Source organism: Centroberyx affinis, unplaced genomic scaffold (genome assembly GCF_046629955.1).
Source record: "Centroberyx affinis isolate AG114_WGS23_722 - 3 ecotype Tasmania unplaced genomic scaffold, CSIRO-AGI_Caff_v1 ptg000992l_1, whole genome shotgun sequence".
NCBI classification, from domain to species: domain Eukaryota; kingdom Metazoa; phylum Chordata; class Actinopteri; order Beryciformes; family Berycidae; genus Centroberyx; species Centroberyx affinis.
The window spans coordinates 167,457-181,513 of record NW_027279557.1 but is presented as its reverse complement, the minus strand read 5'-3'; the positions used below and the strand labels follow the sequence as shown (position 1 = coordinate 181,513).

Below are 14,057 nucleotides of genomic sequence, written 5' to 3'. Positions count from 1 at the left end.
TCCACCAATTATTTTTGAGTAGTGTGTGTAACAAGCATTTGGCGCATTGCTGTCTGCAACATGCAGTGCTATAAGTTTTAAAAGTTTCAGTTTCGATTGGAAAAGTGCAATACTTTGACTATGTTTTCTGATATAGCATCGTGGCAATTACTAAGTAGCCCGCTTGGTATAGGCTAGTAACTTGCTCACTGGAGCAGTGCTGCTTGCATTTTCATATTCCCTGCCTGATTTACACTTTTATAATGTCATAAAAGCTCTTCCCAGTCCACTCATTCTGTCTTGCTTCTAGTCTGGTTGGGTGAGGCTTTGCCACATTCACACTGCGGATGCCATACAATTAAATTGGGTTCTGATGTTAAGTTCGAACAGTCAGATGTGTATCCAGTAGGGGTGTAACGATACACTCAGCTCACGGTTCGGTACGATACACGGTACAGGCTTCACGGTTCGATACAATGACAATATTTTTAACAAAGTTTAAATGGAAACAAATGACTGTAGAAGATTCTTTGCTTATTGCTTAGACATAAAATGTCAAAAAAAACCCAACATTTTTAGCTTGAAGTTTAACCTATTCCTACAGTTTATTTTATAATGGTTTCTTATAAAATGTCTAAACAAGGATGTCCTCTTTACAATTTGTGCAAATGTCTGAACATGGTTGATCTAACATTCTCCAAACACCTTAGTTGGCCAGGCATTTTTTTTTTTTAAGAAAATTAGCATGTCACCATTTTCGGGCAGCAGCTGACACCTTTGACACACACTGCCAGAATTTGGTAGTGACAACCGAATTTATGAATGAGAATGAATTTGCATATGGCTGGTCACACTGGAGCAGAGAAGAGTAAATTACCACTGTGTCTGTACGGATAATCTCTGTAACCATAGTAACGTTTACTTCAAACCAATATGGCGGCTACCATTGCCTGTGTTTTTAGTTTACTTGACACCACTAACACCAGTAACCAGAGGCGTCAATTTATCCATAAGATCTTAATAAACCGCCACAGACAGCGGCGTCATATTCTCTTTTTCCACCGCATGGACTTGATACTTTCAACCGCGACATTTGGGCCGAGACCGCAGAACTGGTAGGAACAACCGTTTAATATCTATGGGAACAACCGCAATGTTGAGGAAACAGACTGGATAGAAAATTTAAGAATGTCTCACAACATTTACCTCCGTCTCTTTCAAAATAACGATGATAATGTTACCTAACGTAACGGGTGTATTTCGATTTCCTGTTGCACGCTACACACCTGGCTCATCCGGGTCTCGAGTGAACGTCGGTGAACGTTGGTGTCAATGACGTCATAACGCCAGTCAGGCAAACCAAACTAGTAGGATCTAGGATTGCTGATTCCGCCCTCTGCCGTTTAAAGTATGTAAATGAAAACAAAGAGTAGTCTACATTTTGGTGGCACAGCTAATTGATAAGCTGTAAGCTACTTGATATCGCAAACCATTTTTCACCTCCATGATGCCTATTGTCACGTTTTTGGATCGCGAAATATCGTCCCACGATACATAGTTACATCCCTAGTATCCAGTTCATATTCATGTTATATAATTTAATGAGCCTATAGACCAGTACAGCAGTACTTAAAATGAGTCACGGCAATCTCTCAACACCAGGGGAGAGTTAGAAGAGTCACATAATAGCCAGTGATTTGGTGATGTTGATAGTGATGGGTGTCATCATGCTTTCTCAGGAGACCCAGTAGGAACTAAATCAAATGCCACCCCAGGATAACACTTTATTCTGTTACCCTTCATGGGAAGGTCTTCATGGCACATGGTTTCCATGGAGACAAAACTTCACTAGATTGGCTAGGAGCCAGTAGACCAGATGAGGCATATAGCATTTTGTATATTAGTGATGTGAGAAGCAACACATGATTCATTCCTCATGTATGAATTTGTGTATTTCTTTTATTTTATTACATTACCTTGTAGAACATTTACACATGATTTACATAATTAGACAGATTATGTAAGGCATAATTATCTATTAGGCAGGTTCTCTGTACTCTTTTTTTGTTGTTTCATGAAAGACTTGGTCTGGTGTAGTTTGTATATTAAAACAGTAGTTTCGGGCAGACACACACACACGCACGCACACACACACACACACACACACACACACACACACAAACAAACACAAACTTTACACTCTTTGCATCAACAGCATAGCAGTTCTATGCTGATACTCAGTAACTTTTTTTCTAGAGGACAAGGAGAGGATTTATACAGCCCAAATGGAAACAAGCACATAATTTGTGATAAGCTGCGACTAGATTGGTGCATAGGTTACCTTATTGGGGCCGTTGTGGCCTGAAGTAGGCCTATACTTTTTTAGATTGTGCAGTCACTAATAAGAGTGTTCATTAAGTGTAACCTTAATGAACCTTTTGGCTTATTCTTGAGTTAGTGACAGTTAATGTTCTAAAATAGTGGTCACCAACTAGGGGACCTTGGTCTGCATCCGGGCCCAGCAAGGGATCTATATGGACCGCAAAGCATTTAATCTAAGATAAGAAATAATAAACTACATTGCTGATGGCTGTTTTTTTTTTTTTAATCTGCTGCAGCTTTGTCACCTCAATGGAGCTGCGAGGGTCGTCCAACTGCAGCACCTTGTCCAATTGCATGCGTTTATGCAAATGACTTGCAGCACAGCCAATCATTCTACTGTAGCAGAGACACTTTGTGCTGTACCGTGCTGTGTGAGACGGGAACGCATTAAACAGACAAACAGTGGGAGAAACACAGAGGCGAAAGGTAGCAAGTGATGACAATGAAATAGCTTGTTCAAACGTAAGAAAAGTTGATACTGTTCAAAGATGAGAGTTCCACTGACTTTTTGCCAAGGTTCAAAATATTGGCAGGACAAAAAAGGCTCATTTCTCTCATCTTATTGAGGGACCTGTATTCTAGAAAGGGGTGTCAAAGCCCCAGTATTCAATTGTTATGAACCTGTAAAATTAGTTTAAACTGATTTATGTTTTCATCATTTTTGGATCTCACTTCTGCAGAAGGGTTAAACGAGGACGTTAACATCACCCCATTGTTATGAATGCCAAAGTCGACATGAGTGTTATGACCATGTTTTGGTCCCATCCAGAAAGTATTTGGTCTATGTGGAGCCTTCACGGTTTGGATTTCCCCCCACCGTGGCCAATGCCGCACGTTGTGGTGATATCACAGTGAAAACGTCAAGAAAAACCCCCAAAAAACAAAATTTCTCACATAAAAGGCATAGGCCTATGTGAGAATTCCCTATTAAAAACAGACTATTTTGAGGTGAACATTTTTATTTTTAATTTTTTTTCCTTTTTTTTTGAAGAGATGCACAGTTTTACTGGCTGCAAAGTGGCTTCCTAGTATTTGTGTTTGCATTTATTTATTATTTCATTTATAAATACATTTTTAGTAATCCAGAGTATGAGAATGCTGTGGGTTAAACCACGCTAAATTAGAGTGAGCATAGGGCTGGGCGATAATTCAATATTATCGTTTATCGTCTTTCAGTGGAATCATATCGTGATGATATGAAGATATTTTAATATTGTGACACACGTTTCTGCTGTCTAAATTGATGATGACAAGCAAATTTTACTTTAAAAACTGATAAAATGAGGTATGGTAGGAATATTACTTGAATATTTCAGTTTTGTTTGACACCACACCTAACATTACCATTCGGTTCAATGAGATGAACATTCATTTGATTATTTAACATGATTTTGCATACATGAACCATATCGTGATATATATTGATATCGAGAAAAATCCTTATGATTATCATGATATTGATTTCAACCATATTGCCCAGCCCTAAGTGAGCACTATAATTTACTATTGAAAGCTAACTTGGGAGTTGAGACAAAATAATGAAGTTAAAGTTCATTTTATTTATAAAGCACACTTAAAAACAACAATTGTCGACCAAGGTGCTGTACAAGTACACACAAAACAGAAATAAAATAATAAAAATGGAAATGTGGTCTCTCTTTTTGGTGCCAGTGAGAAGCCTTGCGGCAGCGCTCTGGACCAGCTGTAGGCGGGACAGGGAAGACTGACTGATACCAGTATACACAGAGTTACAATAGTCGAGGCAACAGGAAATTAATGCATGTAAAACTATTTTTAGATTGTGAAAAGAAAGGAAAGAGTTGACTTTGGAAATTGTTCTTAGCTGCAGGAAGCTGGATCTGACTGAGTTGATCTGTTTATCAAAGTTAACATCTGAATCGAAAAAAAACTCCCAAGATTCTTAGCAAAGGGTTTGACATAAGGGGACAATTGGCTAAGGTTCCCAGTTTTGGTAGAAGTGAGGTGCGGGGGGCCAAATATTACCAACTCCATCTTGCTCTCGCTGAGTTGGAGGAAGTTACAGGCCATCCAACATTTAATATCCTCCAGACAATCCCTGAGGTTGTCTAAGGAGCCGAGATCGCTGGGTTTAAGACGGAGGTATAGCTAGGTGTCATCCGCGTAGCAGTGGAATGAAATGATATACTTGCGTATGATTTGCCCTAGAGGGAGCATGTATAGAGCTGAAGGCTGCATTTAGGCTAGCTTATAATTTTATGGCATTTAGTGTAATCTATAATTGGTTTGTGGTCCAGGTACTCAAGCTTAGATATTATAATAAACAGTCAAAAAAAAATGTATTGGGTAAAACGTTAAATGGACTCTCCCACTCTCCATGAGTGAGCCAAGATGCACTTTGAAAGGAAAAGAAGCGAGAATGAAGAAGAGGCCTTCTGACTAATGAAGAAACAACAGAAAAGGTGTTGTTTTTATGATTCATTTATTATTCAGATTACACTTAACACACATCTAATAATATTAATTTGATAATGAATAAGAAAACAAAATAAAACCTAAAAAATGGGAATAAAATGGTGCACTTGTTTGTCCTCTTCCCCATGGGTAGCTTGACACATTAATGAAAGTAAAATTAAAATGTTACAATTTACATTCTGTATGTGACATATAGGCAGCATCAACATTGTATTACCGTATTTCCTCTAATATTGGCCCGGGCCTTTATTTACCTCAACTGCAAAGGGGACCAGGCCTTTATTGGAAGCAGGCTTATATTAGAGACAGGCCTTTATTTCTAATTCCCTCTGTTTGATAAGTATATTTGCTCATATTTTAGTATGAAGCCTCCTTGTTTTCTGATCTGCTTCTGTTTGGGTTCGTTAAGTAGCCGTTTTTTTGTTACTGCAATGCATTACAATAATTACGCTAATTGACGGCGGCATGTTCCAGAGACTTCCGCCAGGAGTTTACCGGTGTCCACCGTTGCTGCGACCAGCAGCTCTATAGCTCGCTCTGTCGATCGGTCGGTTGGTTGGTTGGTCCACAAAAATTTCTCCACCCTTTGGCGGCCTATAGCCGCACAGTAGGTGGTCGCAGCTATGGCGAATTCACGCTTGTTACCTTTGTTTTTTTCCCCGGCTTGTATTTGGAGCCGGCCTTTATTTGTTGGTGTCGACCGCAGCCCTGGCCATTATCGGAGACCCGGCTTTTAATTGACTACCGGCCACTATTAGAGGAAATACGGTATTAACACTGTATTGGATCAGTTTTTTTTAGACTTCTGTCTCTATTCATTGAGCTTGGCATATATATTTGTTCGTTGGGTAGGTATTCGGTTTTCAATTTTGGGATTCGGATATTCGTTTTTTTAAATGTAATTTTATATGTAATGATTGCTGCTTGGGTGTCTATATAGTGACGTCACACTTACGCTCTTGCGGAGTCAGAGTTTACTTTTGTATGGGGAAGTCGCTTGTCTGAGCCCTTGTCTCTAACTTTATGTTATACCGTAAAACTTTAATTAAAAGCCGAGTCCCAATTAAACGCCGAGTCCCTTTTACTGGCCGGGTGTGGCTACACGTTTTGACAAATAAAGGCCGGTCTCAATTAGAAGCCGGTTGCCATTGACGCTGCAAAGCATTTTTTTTTTTTTTTTTTACTTGCATTCAAACGTCAGTCACATTTGTTGATTGCCATGGTGGCACAGAGAAAAAACTATGACCTGAAATTCAAGCTGTCAGTTGTCAAATTTGCTGAACAAAACTCAGGAGAAGCAGCAGCAAGACATTTCTCCGTTGATCTTTTTTCTGCTTTCATCCTTTCTAAGGTAGGCTACCGGTATTTTGATACGGGGCTCTCTCTCTCTCTCTCTGTGCTTTAGAACGTAACCGCTGTGAAACATGCAGAAAATAACGTTTAATTTCTCTGATTCACCGGCTTTCTCGCTACCACTGCTCCCTCTCTTCATTCACTTTCTAGCTTGCTCGACCACCGCTCGCTTGCTCGCTCTCTCTCTCTCTTTTGTGCGAAAGGAATTAAAGGCCTGTCCCATATAGACGCCTGTCCCAAATATAGGCCGGTTGAGTTCAGTGTTTGAAGCAAATAAAAGCCTGTGCTATTAATTGAAGTTTTATGTATGTTAAGTATGTTTTCAGCGCTGTGTTTTTGTGAAGAGGAACTGTGACTATGTGTGAACTTTGTCGGGTGAACTGTTGCCCGTGTATTGAAAGCCAAGCAGTTTGAAGGTGCGTGACTCTTAACACGACCCCCCCCCCCCCCCCAGCCCTAGCGTTTCGTTAGTTAATAACTAATTGTACATGGGATATTAACCATGGGATGTAACAAGCTCACTGATTGGCTATCACCTGGCATGTCATATGCAGACGTATGACATGGATGTGGGAAGGAGAAGGTAACCAATCAGAGAGCTTGTTACATCCCATGGTTAATTTGCATTGTTTTACCTTGTTTTACCAGTGCAAGGCCAAGTGTCACGGAAAGGCTAAATGGAGGGGCTAAAAGGAGAGGCTAAATGACTAAGCAAATCGAATAGCTAATAGGAAAAGGAAAAGCAGCAGAGAAATGGAAATGCAAATGGGAAAGGAAATTGCCCTTTTAAATGCCTGATTAAAATCTGTATTCTTAATTCAATTTGTGAATCCAGTTATTTATTTCTCTTTTTAAACTGCGTTTTCAAATGGATTTTTAAATTCCATTCTTTATTTATGATTTCATTAATGTATTTTTAAATGATGTACTTATTGACTGTTTTATGGTTGTTTTTGTAAATCCCTTTTTAATTTGAACTATTTATTGATGGACTAATATTTCATTTGTAAATTCTTTTTATAATTCCTCTTTTTATTGCCCATTAAAATATCAAATAATAAATTACTTTGTAATTTAGTCTATTTATTCATACATTAATAAATTAATTTGTTAACAAATTTATTAATGCCTATTAATTAATGAAATGCTTTATTACTATTTCCGTGACACTTGTGGTCCTCCATAGATATGAACCTCACTTGCTATGAAAGATGATTAGACTTTTTTACTTGAATTTCTCACATGTGCTCAATAAAACCTTGCTCTGTGGCACAATGCTCTAATTTTAACAGTTCTTAATAAGGTGAAGCTTGGTCCCATTGGTTTTTTGAGGAAGGTTCTCTACTCCTCCACTCCTGTTTTTTTTGGCGCTGTCTATTTCCCTGCTAGATGATAAAATAGACATGTATGTCTTGCCAACCCGTCTCACAATAATGCACTGCCTCAAGAGGCTTTTGTGATGCTAGTTCATCTAGCAGCTGAAAATGTGCTGAATCACTGAGGGCCAAAAGAAATGAAAAGCCAGGCACACTCTATTGTCTAGAGCCCTTGATTACCGCATTGCTCACACAGATGAGGATCACACATTTATTAGTCCAAGTGTAGCTGGAGGGATCAGATTTTTACTAGAACCCCTTTTACCCATCCTCTTACTACAACATAAACCTGGTCTTGATGGCATAAATTTCACCGTAGCCTGACAGGAAAGTGGTGCTTACCTCACCACGTCCAACATCATGGAGATTGCTGTGGATGGTTTTAATATTCCTAGAGGTGCCCAATGATAGGAGTTGTCATGTAATGGTTATCAAGTAAACTAAAAACTGAATGAAATGTGCTACCATATAGATATGCCCTCAACTCAGTGAATGCATGATTAAAAAATAATGTATATATATATTTTTCATTTCTGAGCTGCTAGTAGGCTAATGACATTAGTAAAGACTCAAATTACTTTGGATTGAAGTAGAATCAGGAAAGATCCTGTGAATGTCTAATAAACACAATGTGATTTTTAGCTCGAAACGTTATCAGGGTAGCAGAGGAAAATCACTGACATGTTGCTCCAGACAGAATCAGGGTCAAGGTTGCTCTAGACGTCAACATAGTTTTCCATCTTTCCTGCCTTTCCTCAGATTTTGAAGGGCTTATTTTTAGATGTATAATAGACATATGATGATGAGGTTTAAAATAGTTGTATTTTTTAAGATTTTGTGATTTTTCTTTTGATATATTCTGTGAATTTAAAGGGGAATAGCACTGGATTTGAGATTTGAAATAGTTACAGTTGTTCTAATTTTATTCCTATATTGCTTATTCCTACATTTTAGTCTGTATTCAAAATATTGTACTACAGTCTCTTTTTGTTTGTCCACAAATGGAATCTGATGTCACAACAATGTTCAAAAATTATGTGCTTGTTTTCATCATGTCGATCCCGAAATTGCATTGACATGTGTGATGGCTTGTCGGACTTGGGGCACAATTGGTTATGTAATTTAAGCCCCTCCCCATTTTCTGATTGGCTGTATTGATCCTGAAGTTGCGTTGAGATGTGTGACCATCGCGTGGCATCTATGTGTTGATCGCAAAGTCGCATTTATTTGAGAGACTCTTTGGACTCAGGAGAGCAATCCTGGAGCCATATTGAGATGTGGGATGGCTTGTTGGACTTGAGATTGTCCTATCGATTGGTAATGTCATTTAAGCCCTTCACCCTTTCCTGATTGGTTGGTTTTTGATCGGCTATATCTATTGATCCCGAAGTTGCATTGCATTGAGTGATACCTCATTGGGCCTAGGAGAGAGTTTCCTATCCACTACTGATATAATTTAAGCCCCTCCCTCTTTCACAATTGGCTGTTTTTTGTTGTCCCTCAGTCTGTCCAAGAAATTAGAATTTTTTTTGCTGCTTTTCATCATCTATATCTATGGCACAATGCTGGTCAACACAAGCAGATAGATAGAACCCTTATTACGGATTATCAAGCAGGGTTTTCATATTCTTCAAAAATGAGATTGTAGGACCCCAACTAGAATAAAATGTGTCCTTTGACCCTCTTATTATTCTTATTACTTGTCCTTTGACCCTCTATAGTCTTTATTAAAAGTAACTCGTAAGAGTACTTTCACGTTACCCACTTAAAATCATACCTTTTAAATAGGTCTTCTGCTGATGTCATCACTCTTATTGTACAGAAATCATCACTAATCATCATGTTTGGGACACAGCCTTAAGTAACAATCTACTGTTGTCTAAAGAAAACATCAACGTAGCTTTCATTTACCTGGTTCCACAGTAATAAATACTCATGGTATGGAGTGATTGAGGGCTTGGACTGACTGAATGCCTTTCTGCCGTCACTGCATCACAACCGTAGGTGATTTTGACTTTATCAATACTGTGAAACATTGGCGCTGTATTCCTCTCTATAAAAAAGCCTAATTTGAGAAAAAAATATGCTATCGACACAGAGCTATTAACCTACATAACCTACGAGCCTCCACCGCACCGCCAGCCTGCTGCACAGTCTGCTTTTAATAACATCATGTAGCGTACAATACCTTAATTTAAAAAAAAATTGCACTAAATAAGCATTTAACCATTTGAAAGAAAAATAAAATTACATAAATTGAAAAACTAACGCATCAAGTTACTGGTTACCACAAAAAGTAATCTGATTACTGTAATGCGTTACCCCCAACACTGGAGGGGGCAAGCTGAGCAGTGAGGCCAGATCATGAACTTTCACCGTATTTACATTTCTTGAGCTGCGGGGAAAATTCTCCAGCTACTGGGGACCATTGTGGTTAAGTGAATGTAAAGGAAACACCATTTATTGTTCACAAATCCTCATTGGACTGCCCCAGGCCATAAGAATAACAAATCACAAATTGAGTGGTATTCCTGATTAAGTTTCAAGAGTAGACCTGATACAGTCTGTTTGCACAACCACTGCTCCCAGAGGTTCGAACTGAATGAGGTAGCTTTTCAGTAGTCACTCACTACCACTTCATTTTCATTGGAGAGCTAGAGCTGTAGCCGTAATGATGTCTTTGGCTATCCTTGCTCTCATTCAACATGCACATCTGGCTGTTTGACTCTGCTTTCATTGGTGATCAGGTTCCCTCTGTAGGGCACACAGAGGTGCTTCTGATCATTAAAGAACATGTTCTTTGATGATCGAGAATAAAAGTGGGTATTTTGAGTGAGGTGTTGTCAGCTATTTTTTTTTAATCATTATTATTATTTTTGGCTCAGTGGAAGCTAGTGTGTACACCTGAGGGGAAATATGGAGGAGAATAATTTGGATTGGGGGTTGGGGTGTTAGGGGAGAGAGAGACTGGGCATAGTTCCATTGCTTTGGCAGCCTGCAAGGGTTAGGGATTATTTATTCCTGCCAACAGTGATACGGGTTGATTTCTGAGGCCTTTGATGAATCAAAAACTTACCCAACGATATGTGACAACATTTTGGCATTAGTGGAGCTGGCTCGGTAAGCCTAACAATGCTAGCCCTCCTCCACACCACCATCCCACCCAAAACCACACATAAACACACACACACACACCTACTAATCTTTTGCTATTGTCTTTTCAGTATAAAAGAAAGCTTCATCTAATTAGTAGTTCAGGGGAGGGATTTAGATTATTCAATAGAGAGGGGAGATCCAAACGCTGATTTTGTCCACTTTATGGTCAGATATGTTTTCATGGAAAATATTTGTTTGTTTGTTTTTGAAACACAATTTGTAATGCCACTGACTAATTGCCATAGGTATATGGGGGTTGGGGCGAGGCAGGGGTTGGCTGGCATTTAAGTGATGTTAGTGACCTCTCCCTTTAAATGCCTAATCAATTTTTGGTGTATATGCAACATTAACTTATTTTGCATGATTTCCTTTTGCATGCTATCAAAGATGGTGGGACATTGCAGAGTGAAAAATGATTGCTGCCGTAGTTAATTTCCTCATTGATGACTCTAAGTTTATAATTGAGCCAACATGAAAAGATTATGGGTTCTGGTTTATGGAAAAGAGATGGAATCAAACAAAATAGCCTAATATTAACAAACACTCATAGTTTCCCATAGAGTGTTAAGATGATATTTGGCTCTCATTTAACTTTCTTGGTTCAGATTCATGTCCCCTTTGGAAATATGTTATTTAGGAAATGTGTTATTTTAGCATAAAATATTTGGAGGTTTGGGAACTAATTAAGAGACTTGGCTTACTGTCAAATTAGAGAGAACAGAGGAATAAGCAATTGGGTTTATCCATAACCCTGGGCTTGCTTGAGGATGTTTGGCTGGCGGCTTTGATCCAAAAGCCTGGAGAAATGAGGTGGTCAAAAGAACCATGTTGTCATGTTTACTTCAAATGTCAGCCTAATTTAAACTCTGACTGCTGAGGGTGTTTTTTCATCTTTGAAAATCAGGCTAAAGAAGCCCTTTTATTGAATTTTACCACATTAATAAAAGCAATACTTAGATAAAATAATGGAAACAAGTACTTCCCGGGAGTTATGCCACCCTTTGCCTTCAGAACAGCTTGTCCTCCGCAGAATACTGTCATAAAAGTCCTAAACTATGTGTTCTTCAAGAAGAAAAGCCTCAAGTTCTTTGAGGAAGCGAAAATCTTGTCTGGAATCTACACTCTAGATCTTACCATAGAGGTTCAATGATGTTTAGATCTTGGGGAGGCCATGGAAGGTGTTTGACTTCATCCTGGTGTTCAGTCACTCTTGAATTTGTTAAGCATTGTGTATGGGGGCATATCATGTTAGAATATTGGAACAACAACAGGGCACAGTGTTTGCATCATAGGATGCACCTGGTCCTGGATAATAGCCTCATATTCCTTGGCTGTTATACAACACTGCATCAGACCTAATGACTCCCACAAGATGGCTGCCCATATCATTACTGATCCACCATCATGTTTAACAGCTGGTAACAGACATTGTGGGTTCAAGGCATTGTTTGGCTTTCTCCAAACGTAAACTCGTCCACATATGGGGAAAGGGTAAAGACGATTCAGAGGACCATATAACTTTTGTCCATTACTCAGGGGTCCAGGTTTTGTGCTCCTTATACCAGATTGTGTGTCTTTGTGTGTTGGCCTTGGATAGGCCTACCTCAGTACCACCTGAAGTGCAGCCCTGCCATAAATACTAGCTTTGTGAAGCTCACAGAATGCGTTTTTTGTTGAAACTGTGTCCCAGAGGTGTTGATTCAATTCTGTGGTGATTTTGGAGGCCTTATTTTTGTGGTGTTTAGCAACAATCCTGTCAAGTGTCCGTCTCTCCCTGAGTGTGTCGTTGTGCTTTGACTTGTTACCACTGTTCCTCTGTGCCGGTGCAGTTTGTCTGTGTTTGGCATATGCTGCCATAATTTTCAAGGTTTTTCTCCTTGCCACATCAATTATTTTTTGCAGTTTGCAGTTGCAGTTGTGACCGATGCCCCAGATATTTGGCCTTTTGGAACTCTGAAAACTGAAAACTCGCATATAAAATTGGTGATTTTTAGACCTCTTTTTAAAGCTGATTTCTGAACTTTCTGCTAATTGACATTCAACATAATATGCTTTGCCTGTGTAGCTGCCTTTGTAATTGTGATTTAATTACTTCAAAGTTTAAGTCCTTTTCATGTGGTGTTTTGGTTATTTTGTCCACATGCTTTATTTGATGTCCAGGTGCAAGCTCACATCTGCATTGCTGGCAGCTTGCGGTGCAGGACTTGCAGTACAGGCAGGTGTACATAAATATTCAATAGATGTGTCAGTAAATGAACATTAAGTTACACTTTCTTAATCTTTCTCAGTGTTTTGAGATGAGTGTACTTCTGTGCCTAGGGCAGATGAAAAGGAAGCCTGTACTTAACAGAACAAATAATTGTATACATAGTAGTGCCATGAGGAAATTAGACGATATGATGAAACTTTCGTGACCTTTGTGGGGAAATTGGGCCCTTGCAGCTGCAAAAGTTATTGGATACAGCAGGGGGAAAAATAATGTAAAATATAGGCAAAAGTGAAAGGGGTAAGATGTTTACATGCCACAGTAGCCCATTTAATAATTGAATAATCCTGGCATTTTACCGGGTTTCTCATAATCAGAGTATGAGCTTACTCAAGTTATTCTGATTGATAGTTGATAGTACATATGGTTATGATCTGGATATGTAATTTCCAGCTGCCCTCTTTACAAAAGCTAATAATAAATAACAAATAATACTATAGTTTAGTAATAAAGGGGTATGTTTTGGCAAAAGGAGCTACAAATGATTCCTGCCAATTGAAACAGGTACTGTATTTGAGCTTCTCCACTTGTTACCCAGCGACACACGTGCATCTCATTTTGATGTGACTGTTGGAGATAACCATACATCACTTTCTGAGATCAAATGTTTTCAGAAAAGCACAGAAATTAGGAAATTGGAAAGGTGTGATTACATGGGGGGCTCATAGCACTCCATTGTGCTTTGCTCGGAAGTCGAGAAAACCACCCGCCACTTTATCTCTGTCACTCTCACATGTGCAGCCGCACACATGCGAACATGCTTCACTCGGCACACACACACAACGACGGGGCTTCACAAGCTTTTGCATGTCATAGGCATTTTTCATTTGCAACAAAAAGAAAAGCAATTTGTTTCCCTCCATTGCCTCGCTGGATAAACACAAAACAAAATCCTGTACAAATCACACAAAATCAATTTCCTCATTAATGAGCAATGTCTGCAAAGACAACTGCAAATCAAAAACCGCTGAAAATTTGTTTTTCAAACAATCATACTTACATTAAATGCCACCAATATGCTATACACTCCATTGGCACCTATGTGATGAAGTCATATCTCAACAATGAGAGGCATACAGTATTGCAGTATT

At 39.0% G+C, this 14,057-nt stretch overlaps 1 protein-coding gene across 1 annotated transcript in view; it reads left to right on the top strand.

Moving 5' to 3' along the window:
• LOC139646550 (protein diaphanous homolog 3-like) overlaps positions 1-14,057 on the top strand; it is a 213,607-nt gene that overhangs the window by 33,250 nt on the left and 166,300 nt on the right.